The sequence below is a fragment of the Leopardus geoffroyi genome, chromosome B1, assembly GCF_018350155.1.
Source record: "Leopardus geoffroyi isolate Oge1 chromosome B1, O.geoffroyi_Oge1_pat1.0, whole genome shotgun sequence".
NCBI lineage: Eukaryota > Metazoa > Chordata > Mammalia > Carnivora > Felidae > Leopardus > Leopardus geoffroyi.
The window spans coordinates 6864901-6878574 of NC_059327.1; the positions used below are offsets into that span (position 1 = coordinate 6864901).

The window sequence follows — 13674 nt, forward strand, 5'->3', positions numbered from 1 at the left end:
CCCACCCTAATCCTTGTTCTCCTTCCCCAGAGTTGCTCAGTTATTCTAAGAAAAGGCTGAAAGCTGGGATCACATTGCCTGCAGGCCTAAGGTATCGGGTGGTCCATCATTACTAATCTAAATAAATATTCTGAGGAAACTGATTAGTCGCCTCTGATGATGCTTCTCTGTATGAGTGCTACCCATGCTCATAACCCACTATGGCATCTTAGGTGTCCAGGTGGGTTTTGAGGGTGGGACAAAGATAGGATCGTCAGATATAGCATATAAAAATGTAGGGTGCCCAGTTAAAATGGATTTTAGATGAACAATAAATAATTTTAGCATAAAAATTATACTATATATGTCTTATGCAATATTTAGGACATAGTTACACTAAAAAAATTATTCATTATTTATCTGAAATTCAAACTTAACTGTGTGTCCTTTGTTTTATCTGGCAAAGAGTGGGTGTCTTTCAGTGCTTTTCAATTCCCCAAACAGACACAACTACCTGTTTTGCCAGCTCTTGTTGCTGGGGGTACAAGTCAGTGAAATGGTTTAATTAGAAAATTTTATAGCATACAAAACTCAGAATGTACCTTTCTTCCTTAATAAATATGTGCATCAAGTCAACTGAATGGCCTTTTTGTGAAGAAAAGCCTCGCTCTTGGCACTAAAGGTAGTCCCTGGACCAGCATCCACATCAGCATACCGGGGTGCTTATTAGAGAGGCAGAAGTTTTCATGGTTCCTTGAAATTTTAAGGTTGTTTATTTCTATTTCCGTGAAAAAATCCCATTGGCACTTTGATAGGGATTGCAATGAATCTATAGTCGGCTCTAAGTGGTACGAACGTGTTAACAATATTCTGAACAATCCATGAACATGGAACATCTTTCCATTTATTTGCATCTTCAGTTTCTTTCACGATGTCCCATAGATTTCAGGGCACAGGTCTTTCACTTCTTTGGGTAAATTTAGGCCTATTTATTTTATTCTTTTCTATGCTATTGTAAATGGAATTGTTTTCCTAACTTTCCTGTCAGATAGTTCATTATTAGTGTATAGAAATGGGACTAATTTTTGTATTTTGATTTTACACCCTACAACTTTACTGTTGATTTGCTAATTACTGTTTGCTTTGTTCAAACTGAATGAGTAAAACTGACTTACCACTTACCAACAAGTTTGGTGTATTTGAAAACTAAAATAATTAGAATGTTATGGGAGTTGTGTGGGAATATAAAGAGATAACAAAGGAACAGAATTTTAAGAATTTGGGGGTGCCTGGGTAGCTCAGTCAGTCAAGTGACTGACTCTTGATTTTGGCTCAGGTCATGGTCTCAGGGTCATGGGATTGAGCCCTGTGTCAGGCTCTGCACTGAGCATGGAGCCTGCTTGGGATTCTCTCTCCCCCTCTGTCTCTGCCCCTTCCTTCCTGTGCTTTCTCTCTTTCTCAAAACAAATTAATAAACATTAAAAAAATAATTTTAAAAATTCAAAAATGGCCAAAGTAATAGATAAATTGTATACAAAGATAAAGTTGTATTTTGCAATCACTCAAAGAGGACACACTCTTCAACAAGTGATGTTTAAACAGCTAGCTAACCACTTCCAGTACACCAAAACAAAATCCAACCAATCACACTTAGATGGCGAGTTAAGCTATAGAATTAAAACTCTAAAATTACTGGAAGAAAATGTGAACAATTAACCATATAATCAGTAAGAAAGGATTCTAAGGGCTTCAGAAGAAGGCTTTTCAGAATACTCAGTCCACGGTACTGATGATTGAAATAGAAATAGATGTCCTCTTTTTTCAGAGCCTGTAATATTAATTTGTACAAACTATATTTGGTTCTGTTTTTCAAATAAGTCTTAAAAAAAAGTTGTAACATCCTCATCCAAAAAAGGCACCGTTTAAAACTGTTTATCTAGTATTATCTAGTATTAACTGTTTATCTAGTATCGAATATTATTAATAGTATTTAATACTAAGCCAGTATGATCTAGTTTATCTAGTATTTATCTAGTATTTGCACTTATTCAAGTCATGTTCTCATTGGGCTCCACTTAGAATGTATGTCAAGCAGTGGCAGTTCAGTGACCAAATCGAAAAGTCATAAAACATCCTTATCGTTAGAATTTAAGGTTGTAATTTATGAACTATATTAGTTTCATAGTAATGCTACACTCAGTTGCCATAAACAAGGTGGTTTAAAACAAGAAACGTATGATCTTAGAGTTCTGTAGGTTAGAAGTCCAACATGGGTCTCACTGGACTAATAATCAGGATGTGGCTAGAACCACATTCCTTCTGGAGGTTCAACGGGAGAATCTGTCCTTGCCTTCTGCTTCTGAATACTACTGGCATTTGTTGGCTTCTGGCTCCCTCCTTACCTCTTTCAAGCCAGCAATGGAAGATCCAGTCCTTCTCACATCGCGACTTTCTGACCTTCCTCCCTAGTAACATCTCCCTCTGACTCTCTTTTGCCTCCATTCCATTTTCCGCTTATAAGGACCCTTGTCATTACACTGGGCCCATCCGGATAATCCAGGATAATCCCCCTATTTTAAGGTCATCTAATTATCAACTTTAGTTCCATCTGAAACTTTAATTCCCCTTTCCTTGTAACCAAACATTTCCACAAGTTCCACAAAGTAAGGCACGAACATCTTCTGGGGGCCATTATTCTGCCCATCATCAGAGCCCTGATTTATACCCTCACTTTACAAAAGAAATGGACGCCCAGGGTGATTGTGCACTCGGATTACACATGTTAACACAAAGGCCTCTGATCTCTAGCTCATGAATTAACATCTTTATTGGCATTCCAGTGATCTCCTAGTGTGGTAGGTACTGTCAGAATATAAAATACTTAAATAAATCACAGTCCCTGACCTCAGAGGACTTATAAGCAACGTGTTCGTGAAGCATGGAGTAGGGAGAAGAAAGAAGGAATTCTAAGCCAAAGGACATTTGTTACATCTTCACGTGACCACCAAGTAGGAGAGAATAAAATGCAACCATTACTACTGTAATTAACAGTATAAGAGCAAACCAGCAAATGATGATTGTAGAAATATAGCACAATCATAAATTCTGGTGGCATGCTTACGTAGTTATGAAGAGCAATGCGTTCAGGCCTTAGAGCTCATTTCAACTTTTGACTGAGACTTTGAAATCAAGTAGTTATATGAAGCCTCAGTTTCCTCTTCAATAAAATTTGAGTAATACCTATTTCGATAGGCTTTGCATGAAGAGTATGTATAAAGCTTAGAACATAATGTGGCTCCTATTAAGTGTCCAATAATTGCAGGACTTATTATCATTAAAAGTTGTAATTCAAGGAAGATTATACACCATAGAAACTCACCTCTGAGCTTATACTATAAAAAGAAAGTTTAAGAGAGTGGATAATTTCTAAAGTATCTTGATAACCTAATTCACTTACATACAGAGAACCCAGCTGTGGCTTTAATTGCCTGATATTTACATCAATTCGATTAAAGACTCTGGAAATAAAAAAAGCATTTAGTTTTTCCTGAATGTCCACATCTATAAAAGAAAATTATAAGAATGATTTTATCAAGGAGAAGTAGATCTTTCCAGATGCTGATGGAGAACATCCTGACATACAGAATGGCCCTTGCTAGCAAGTCGTATTAATAGAATAGAATCCTAAAAATGGAATATCTCCAAGTAATTTCCCATCCAAACATTAACCACATTTGATCCCAGAGTTTGTGTGTGTATATATGTGTCTATCAAGAAATAAACTTTTGTATTAAATAATAAATAAACAGAAAATTAGAATTTTGTGCCCACTGTTACTTTAACTTTTTCTTCCTGAAGGTTTATATTTGTAGAATTATTGCTCACATTTCATATACTCTTCCTCACAAAACTATGCAGTGCAAGGATTTCATAGTACACTGTCAAGAAAACGATGTTAAGAGAATCAAGGAAGTTGCTTGGTGTTGGTATATTGGCTCTTTTCCCCACTGACATTTTTGTATAGTATTGCACTGCCTTGTTCTAAACACACTAGCATAGAACGTTTGCTATGTGGGTCAAAAACAATCTGCTTTCTTTGCATCCTATTAGAAAATGAAGCTGGCAAATTAAAAGACTCACTTGGGATAAGGCAGCTTTAAAATTATTGCCTAGGGGTGCCTCGGTGGCTCAGTCAGTTAAACGTCCAACTTAGGCTCAGGTCATGACCTCACGGTTCATGGGTTCAAGCCCCGCAACAGGCTCTTTGCTGACAGCATGCAGCCTGCTTTGGATGCTGTGTTTCCTTTGCCCCTCCCCAGCTTGCGCGCGCGTGCGTGAACTCTCTCTCTCTCTCTCTCTCTGTCTCTCTGTGTCTCTCTCAAAAATAAATAAACATTAAAAATAAAAATAAAATAAAATAAAATAAAATAAAATAAAATAAAATAAAATAAAATAACATAAAATAAATATTGCCTAATTCAAGACAAGTATGTTTTCAATATTGTGGCAGGCAAAACAATGCCCTCCCCCCAGAGATGTCCATGCTCTAATCCCCCAAACCTGTGCATATGTTAGGTGGGATTAAGGTTGCTAAATCAGCTGACCTTAAAATAGAGAAATTATCTCAGATTATTCAGGTGGGCCCCAAATAGTGACAACAGTCTATTTAAGAAGCAGGAGGCAGGAGAGGCCAGAGGACTGGTCAGAATGATCCAGTGTGAGCAAGATTTGACCCTTTCATTGCCAGCTTAGAAGACAGAGAAAGGGAGCCGTGAGCCAAGGAACGTGGGTGACCTCCAGAAGGTGGAAAAGGTAAGGAAATGGATATTGCTCCAGAAGAAATGCAGCCCTGGTGATGTCTTGATTGTAGCCCAGGAGAACTCACGTTGGGCTTCTAACCTACAGAGAACTCTTAGACAATAGATTCATGTTGCTGTTAAGCCACTAAATTTGTGGCAATCTGTTGTGGCAACCATAGAGAACCAACACAAATAGAAACGACCAGCTCTGCGTATTACGGTGGACCCGAGAGATGGGGAGACTCGATCCCGTTTGTCCAAATCTTTCAGTGAACGTTCATTTCCTGACTGGGGCTGGCAGATAAAATACAGGATGTCCAATGAAATGTAAATGTCAATTATACGATGAATATACTGTTTTGGTGTAAGAATGGGCAATATTTGGTACATGCCTATATGAAAAATTATCCATCCTATCTGAAGTTCAAATTTAACTGGGTGTCCTGTATTTTTATTTGCTAAATCTGGCCACCTTATTTCTAATCCAGATATGGGGGAAATTCCAGGAGTTACCGCTGGTCATCAGAACTGCTCCCTGCCAACCATGCTGAAACCCACTCCTTTTCAAAAAAAATTTTTTTTAATGTTTATTTATTTTTAAGAGAGAGAGAGAGAGAGCGAGTGGGCATGAGTGGGGATGGAGCAGAGAGAGAGAGACACACACACACACACACAGAATCCGAAGCAGGCTCTAGGCTCTGAGGTGTCAGCACAGAGCCCAATGTGGGGCTTGAACCCATGAACCCTGAGATCATGACACAAGCCAAAGTCAGACACTTAACCGACTGAGCCACCCAGGCGCCCCTGAAACCCACTTCTTAAGCATTCTCCCCCTATATTTTGGGTCTAAGTTATCATGCACTGCCTGTCTTTCCCTACGATAATAGGGTTGCCTGGTTTCCATCTCTAGACATGGTATTATTGTCATGAATTGCAGATAAAGGTCAGCAGATTTTTGCTAAATGTGACAGTCCTATAATCATCTGGAGTTTCATGTGCATTGTCCTCCTTGGATTTCACCCAAGTGTAATTTCTCCTCTGCCAAAATGCCGTGGTGACTATCCAAGCACTACTTAGAGAGCTATATTCAGGCTCTGACCCTGGGTGTAAATGTATTCCCTCTGCTTGTTTTAAATAATCTCATTTCCACAGCAGCTGTTGATTCTGCTTTGCTGAACCGTTCAGTAGATTGCGCAGGAATGCCATTAAATGTGAACAAATTAGCAGGCCTTCTCCCACAGCACTTTCATCCAGCTGTTAACTTACATTTTGAAAATCATGACTCATGCATAACTGTACATTTAGCAATCTAACATTTTCCAAAAGAATTACATAGCTCCTTTCAATGGGTTCTTACATTGCCGATGAACAGGTAAGAGCAGAGCATCTGTCTCTAGGTCAGAAAGTATATTGTGGTGCAACTTCTATTCTCATAGTATTGCAGCTGCTGGTTGGAATAACTTGTTCCTCATTCAGCAGGGTAAGGTGAGGAAGGTGGGATGTTAATTCTAAACAAGGTTTAGGGGTATAATTGTAAATTTATGTGAAACCAACATCTTTCCATTAATATACTTGGGTTTCACTCCATGAATTGTGTTTTTTTTTTAATGATAGAAGATTTTCAATATAAATTCTTGTTATTTGTAACAAAATTATTTTTTAAAGATTCACGTTCCCAACCATGAATAATGTCCGTTCTAGTCATTGAAGTTTTGAATGATACCAGTTTTGTTGTCATTTTAGAGATTTGGGAAAGAATATACACAAATCTGGACAAAATTTTCATTCGGCACATGTACAACGTTTCACTGTATCGCCCAAGTAAGAGGAACCATTACGCAGTACAATTATAATCCTCACTGTCTTTTCCTTTTGGATAAATGGCAAATCGCGGAAGTTCGGATACTATGGTAAAAGATAAAGCTCTTGAAAATGTAGAACCTCTTCAAAGTTATTTTACTTTGAAATATAGGTAAAGAAACCAAGACCCCAAGAAGATAAAGATCTTGCCTAAGGACTTAAGGCGGATGATAAAATACAAAATCAAAATGGAAACAATGCAGGTTGTACCACAAGAGCAGAATCATAAAAGGTGGAGAAATGAGGGTAGAAACGACAAGACCATCAGGATAATGTTATTGTGACCGATCCTAGCTATGAATTCCTGCCCGGGTTCTTCATAAAGAGAACACCATGCAATGTACAAGCAAAAACATCCTACAGATTCCAGACAAGAACCTGATCCAAAACCCAGATCTCCTGACTTTCTACCATGCTGTGTAGAGATGCTGGCTTCCCATTCTTCCCGGCACGAGTGAACTGTAGATTCCCTATGACATCTTCATTTTTTTCTACCCTTCGGTGGGCTGGAAGGTCAAGTCTCTCTGATTATAACTCAAGGTAACTTTATTATCTGTGGGTTGTTTTTTTAATTAAATGTTCATCTAGACTAAGAGCTCCAGAGGGATGAGTTCCAAGTATACAGTATAATTAGAGGTCAATTGTTTTTGATGAATGAATTAAAGAATACTGTCCTAAGGGCGCCTGGGTAGCTCAGTCAGTTAAGGGTCCAACTCTTGATTTCTGCTCAAGTCACGATCTCATAGTTCCCGAGTCTGAGCCCCTTATCGGGCTCCATGTTGACAGTGCAGAGCCTGCTTGGGATTCTGTCTCTCTCCCTCTCTCTCTGACCCTCCCCTGTGGGCAAGCACACTCTCTCTCTCTTTCAAAATAAATAAATAAACTTAAAAAAAAAAAAAAAAAAAAGAATACTGCCCCAGCTTTAGTATATAGACAGAAAGATCTATGCTGTCAGGCCAATCTCAATTTTGTACATGGATACTTATGAAAAGCCACTGCTATTTGGCAAATGTACTCATGAGGTTCTGGTAAGCATTAAATTTTTTGGGAAAAGGGAAGCTGTGTTAATAGCAGCTTGTAAACTTCTGTAAGGCCACTTTCTCTGGCTTCCTCGACGCTGCCCAGAACGGGTCCCGAACACTGCACCAACAGCCTGAATATCTACATGCCATATATCCCGGTACGAATTGGGTACGGCAGGAGGTACTTCGTTACAAAATGTAAATAAAGTGCTTCTTTATTTTTATCATCAGTAAGCAATTTTGAATACAAACGTTAAATACTTAAAAAGACACGCTTTCTTCCAGGGCCAATTTACTAGCTGAAATACAAAAAATCAGTGTCTCCCATGAGGCAGAGTTTTCCTTTGCTGTTTCATGAAGTTTTTCTGGCTCTGCTTTGTACCAAGGAGAACTCTGTTAATTTACATTCTTTATACACGGAGTAAAAAGCAATAGTGTTCATGGTCACTGTGAAGTACGAAGCTTCATAGACTAAATTTTACATTCCTTTTTTTAAGTTTATTTCTTTCTTTATTTTGCGATAGAGAAGGGGGGGGGGTGTAGAGAGAGAGGGAGGGAGAGAATCCCAAGCAGGCTCCGCACTGTCAGCACAGAGCCCAGCGTGGGACTCGAACCCACAAACCATGACATCATGACCTGGGCCAAAATCAAGAGTCAGATACTTAACTGACTGAGCCACCCAGGTACCCTTAAATTTCATACTCTTAAGAACATCCCTTGTATTCATCATATCAGAAGGTAGGTGATTTATTTTAATATCCATAGTCTTTTATCATTTTTTTCATTTGGATAAACTTCAAATATCCACAAAAGTAGAGGGAACAGGACCATGAAATCCCACATATCCATCATCGCCTGACAACCCCCAGCCACTGTCAGCCCCTGTTATCTCAGCTATGATTCCCTTTCCCCGACACAACAATTGTGAAGCAGGTATCAGAGATGACATTATCGGTAAAAATTTCAGTATGTATTTCTAAAAGGCAAGAACCCTTTGGTTAAGCCCCACTGCCATTCTGTCATCACATTACAACACCTAGCAGCAACCCTTCCCACCACTACACGGCCTCAGAAATGATTTTTACTGGTTCTTTGTTCAGGGCTTTGGACAAATGTTTTCTACCAGCCAGTTTGGTTCCAGGTGACGTGTGGCACATTGGGACATTTTATTAATTCGTTCATGGCGATTATGCATTCAGTGCCCAATATATGTTGGGGAGAGTTGGGGGTCCTTGGGACACGTGAGTAAGTAAAACAGACACAGCCCCTGCCTTGTTTGAGCTCGTACTGTAGGAGGACGAGACAGGACATAATTAATAAGAATAATGAAAGTGAACACGCACATTTGATAAAAGGTGCCAAGCGCTCTGGGGAGGAAGAAAAGGCGACAGCTGGGTAAGAGTTATTTGGAAATCCTGGGCAGGGTCGCGGTTTTAAAAAGGGAATTGGGAGGAGGCCTGACTGGGCGGGTGTTCTGTGAGCAAGGCTGTAAAGGCGAGAAGAGAATTAACCACATACGTATCCAGAGGACAAGTGTCTCAATCAGAAGCTGCTGACTGAAGTCTCTAGGACGGTATAAGCCTGCTTTGTTCCGGAAACAACAAGAAGGCCCCCAAATGTAATAATACTTCATTAAAATAAGTGAAGACCCGAGTAAAAGAAAGTAGCTGCAAGAAAGCATAAAGAGAACAAACACAACACTCCGCTCCATGACCGTGATGAGCTCTACGGAGGAAATGGCCCTGATTTGACCACAACAGCTCCCCCATGCTCCTCAGGTGGTTATATGTCCCCAAACAGAGAGATCCCACAACCAGGGCCTCATGTGCACAGGACGAGACAGACAATCACGAGAGAGATAATCACGAAGGTCACAGATAATCACGATGGCCCCATTCCCTGTCCCACAGGTGGGTTAGGCATGGAATGGCGGCCAATGAGTCCAACCAATGAGACCTGCATGGAAGCATGGTAAGGGCCTCCCTTAATGGTTCCTTCAATAATAAAAGGACACGTGGAATGAGAAGCATTCTGATCATATCCCTTCCAATGGAAATATCAAAATGGTGACACTCTCACACACTGCTGGTCGAGGTATTAATTACTTCAATTTTGCCAAAAGAATACGACTGATCATTTTCATCATAATGCTATCATACTTAGAGCTAAGTTTTATCTCTTACTATGTATCAGGCACTGTGCAACGTGTCTTACAACGTCTCGTTTATTCGTTAAAACAACCCTACGAATTAGATATCATTTTCTTGAGAAATGAGGAAAATAAGTCTTAAGGTAGTTAAATGCTTTTCTCAGTTTCGCATAGGCAGTACACTAGAAGAGGTTGTGAAATTCACAATGAAATTACTCTAAGGAAGTGATAAAAATAGACATAAAGGTACACACACAAAGATATGTGCCAATTGTTTGGTATAATGTGAAATTTTGAGAGAGAGAACATAAAAATCCCCACAGCACTGAGGAACCGTTTAACTAAATCAGGCTACATCTGAATAGAGGGCTGGGTAAGGCTTGGAGAAAAGATACCGGAGCAACATTACATTCAGGAAAATATTCTTTTTTTTTCTTTTTTTCTTCCTCCCTCCCTTCCTTCCTTCCCTCCTTCCTTCCTTCTTCCTTTCCTCCTTCCCTCCTGTCCTTCCTTTCTTCCCTCCTTCCTCCTTTCCTTCCTTCCTTCCTTCCCTCCTTCCTCCTTTACTTCCTTCCTTCCTTCCACCCTGCCTCCCTTCCTTCCTTCCTTCCTCCTTTCCTTCCTTCCTTCTTACCTTCCTTCCTCCCTCCCTCCCTTCCTTCCTCCCTTCTTTCCTTCCTTCCTTCCTCCCTCCCTCCTTTCCTCCCTTCCTTCCCTCCTTCCTTCCTTCCATCCTTCCTTCCTCCTTCCCTTCCACCCTCCCTCCCTTCCTTCCCTCTTTTCTCCCTCCCTTCCTTCCTTTTTTCCTTCCACCCTCCCTCCCTTCTTCCTTTCCTTCCTTCTTTCCTTCCTTCCCCTCCTTCCTCCTTTCCTTCCTCCTTTCCTTCCTTCCTCCATTCCTTCCTTCCTTCCCTCCTTCCTCCTTTCCTCCCTCCCTCCCTCCCTTCCTTCCTTCCTCCCTCCCTCCTTCCCTCCCTTCCTCCATTCCTTCCTTCCCTCCTTCCTCCTTTCCTCCCTCCCTTCCTTCCTTCCTCCCTCCTTCCCTCCCTTCCTTACTTCCTTCCTCCCTTCCTTCCCTCCTTCCTTCCACCCTCCCTCCCTCCCTTCCTTCTTTCCTTCCACCCTCCCTCCCTTCCTCCTTTCCTTCTTTCCTTCCTCCTTCCCTTCCTTCCTCCCTCCCTCCCTTCCTTCCTCCCTTCTTTCCTTCCTTCCTTCCTCCCTCCCTCCTTTCCTCCCTTCCTTCCCTCCTTCCTTCCTTCCATCCTTCCTTCCTCCTTCCCTTCCACCCTCCCTCCCTTCCTTCCCTCTTTTCTCCCTCCCTTCCTTCCTTTTTTCCTTCCACCCTCCCTCCCTTCTTCCTTTCCTTCCTTCTTTCCTTCCTTCCCCTCCTTCCTCCTTTCCTTCCTCCCTCCATTCCTTCCTTCCTTCCCTCCTTCCTCCTTTCCTCCCTCCCTCCCTCCCTCCCTTCCTTCCTCCCTCCCTCCCTCCTTCCCTCCCTTCCTCCATTCCTTCCTTCCCTCCTTCCTCCTTTCCTCCCTCCCTCCCTTCCTTCCTTCCTCCCTCCCTCCCTCCTTCCCTCCCTTCCTCCATTCCTTCCTTCCCTCCTTCCTCCTTTCCTCCCTCCCTTCCTTCCTTCCTCCCTCCTTCCCTCCCTTCCTTACTTCCTTCCTCCCTTCCTTCCCTCCTTCCTTCCACCCTCCCTCCCTCCCTTCCTTCTTTCCTTCCACCCTCCCTCCCTTCTCCTTTCCTTCTTTCCTTCCTCCTTCCCTTCCTTCCTCCTTCCCTCCTTCCTTTCCTTTCCTTCCTTCCTTCCTTCCTTCCTTCCTTCCTTCCTTCCTTCCTCCCTTCCTTCCCTCCTTCCTTCCTTCCATCCTTCCTTCCTCCTTCCCTTCCACCCTCCCTCCCTCCCTCCCTTCCTTCTTTCCTTCCTTCCTTCCTCCTTCCCTTCCTTCCTCCCTCCCTCCTTCCTTTCCTTCCTTTCTTCCTTCCTTCCTTCCCTCCTTCCTCCTTTCCTTCCTTCCCTCCTTCCTCCTTTCCTTCCTTCCCTCCTTCCTCCTTTCCTTCCTCCATTCCTTCCTCCTTTTCTCCCTTCCTTCCTTCCTTCTTCCTCTTCCTTCCTCCTTCCCTTCCTTCCTTTCCTTTCTCCTTTCCTTTCCATCCTCCTTTCCTTTCCTTCCTTCTTTCCTCCTTCCCTCCCTTCCTTCCTCCCTTCCTCCATCCTTCCCTTCCTTCCTCCCTCCCTTCCTCCATCCTTCCTTCCCTCCTTCCTTCAGTGGACCCCAGGGGAGCCAGAGCTGGAGCAGGCTCACCATCCCCACCTCTGGGTGAACAATTCAAAGCACTGCATCCCTCCTGGCACCATCCTCAATCTGCAAATTCTCCTATAGTTTCTTGGGGAGACGTCAGCCCCAACCTCTCAGCAGCACTGAATCCCTCTTTCAATATGGGTCGGCACTGATATTTCACGGCTGACCATGAGGAAATAAGTTGGCCAAAGACCACACCGGCATGGAGTGAGAATTCCAGGGAGAGCAGAGAGGATAAGCTAGTCCTGAAGGCCTCCCCACGTGGGCATCCAGGCTGGAGGCTCAGGCCAACAAAGCTTTCCTGGGAACCCCTCCCACACCAGGCTGAAAGGCGACTGAAGGCACAGTCTCTTGGGCCCCCTTCCAAAAGACTAACAGCCCAATGCCACACCTACACCACCCCCAGAAGCCCAGCTGGGAGGGACAGAGGGAAGCAGAGAGGAAGGAAGAGAGCGTGTCAAACATCAGAGAAGTTTCAGGAAGCAAAGAGCCTGATCATGTCCTTAATTGAAGTGCAGCTCCTGAAAAGTCTCCTCTGAAATTGGACCAGCTCAATTACCGTCTTGTCCTGACAACCCCCCTCCACCTTCCCTGGACCTCTTGCTCTACAGCCTCTCAAAAGTCCAGTCTTCTCCAAAGTGAGAGCCCATGGAGGCATCTGCTGAAGACAAAGGAAAAACTGGCATCTTGACTCGAAACCACTTGAAAGTCTCAGCCTGTGCACCAAATACACAAATTTTGGACCCCCACGTTCATTCCCTACTGTGGTTGCTTCCTCTATGGAGATCGGCAACTCTGAGCATCACCAGGGAGAGAGCGGGGCCACACTGGGGACAGCTGTGCCTGTAGAGACCTTGACAACTGACTGCAATGCCCAACTTCCACGGGAGGTGAAGTGTTTGCCAAAATGCACCCGGCTAGCTCTCCACTAGTCTTACGAGGGGGAAGCCAGCTCTGTGGGTCATCTCACAGAGTATTTACATCTGCTCTTAGAATAAAGGATACACTCTGACCTTCTAAAAATCGGTGCTTGCTTGTGCAGCATTTGATTTATACCTTTAATCATGTTTTACTTCCTATACTTAATCATGTTTTACTGAATTGGTGTGTGTCTCCTCAAGGCACAGCAACTGGATGGGAGGCAGAGTGTCCGGGTGGGGCCCCAGCATTGGGGTGTCCAGGCCCGGACGTGAACGCTCATAGAGGAGACCCAGGAGTTCACTCCATTGGGCTAATGCCCAAGAACAAGTAAAATGCCACAAGCAAGCAAAGGTGTCTCGTTTTAAGAGACAAGTTCATATAGAGTCTTGACTTTTTGACTCAGCCCAGGACAGCCTTTGGGGACAGAGGTGCAGTAAGGTCCATGGACGGAGACAGTGCTGTGGGTATTTTCACCCTGGTTCTCAGCCCAGGGTCCTATAGTTTCTTGAGCCATCAATGCCTGCAAGAGACAGGGGCAGAGTCCACAGGTCCCAGGGGCTGGGAGCAGGGAAGCCCAGCCTATTGGGTTGTCTGTGTGGACCTGCTTTGAAAGGGCAGAGATGGGTATTAATAGGGGG

The 13674-nt window shown here is 43.0% G+C and overlaps 1 long non-coding RNA gene across 1 annotated transcript; it reads left to right on the forward strand.

Annotated features, from left to right (window-relative positions):
- The first annotated feature begins 4499 nt into the window (after nt 1-4499).
- On the forward strand, nt 4500-13428 carry LOC123584429. Its single transcript, XR_006705421.1, has 3 exons — nt 4500-4791; nt 6751-7178; nt 12083-13428. It is a non-coding gene; the product is annotated as an uncharacterized LOC123584429 (long non-coding RNA).
- Nucleotides 13429-13674: the final 246 nt, after the last annotated feature.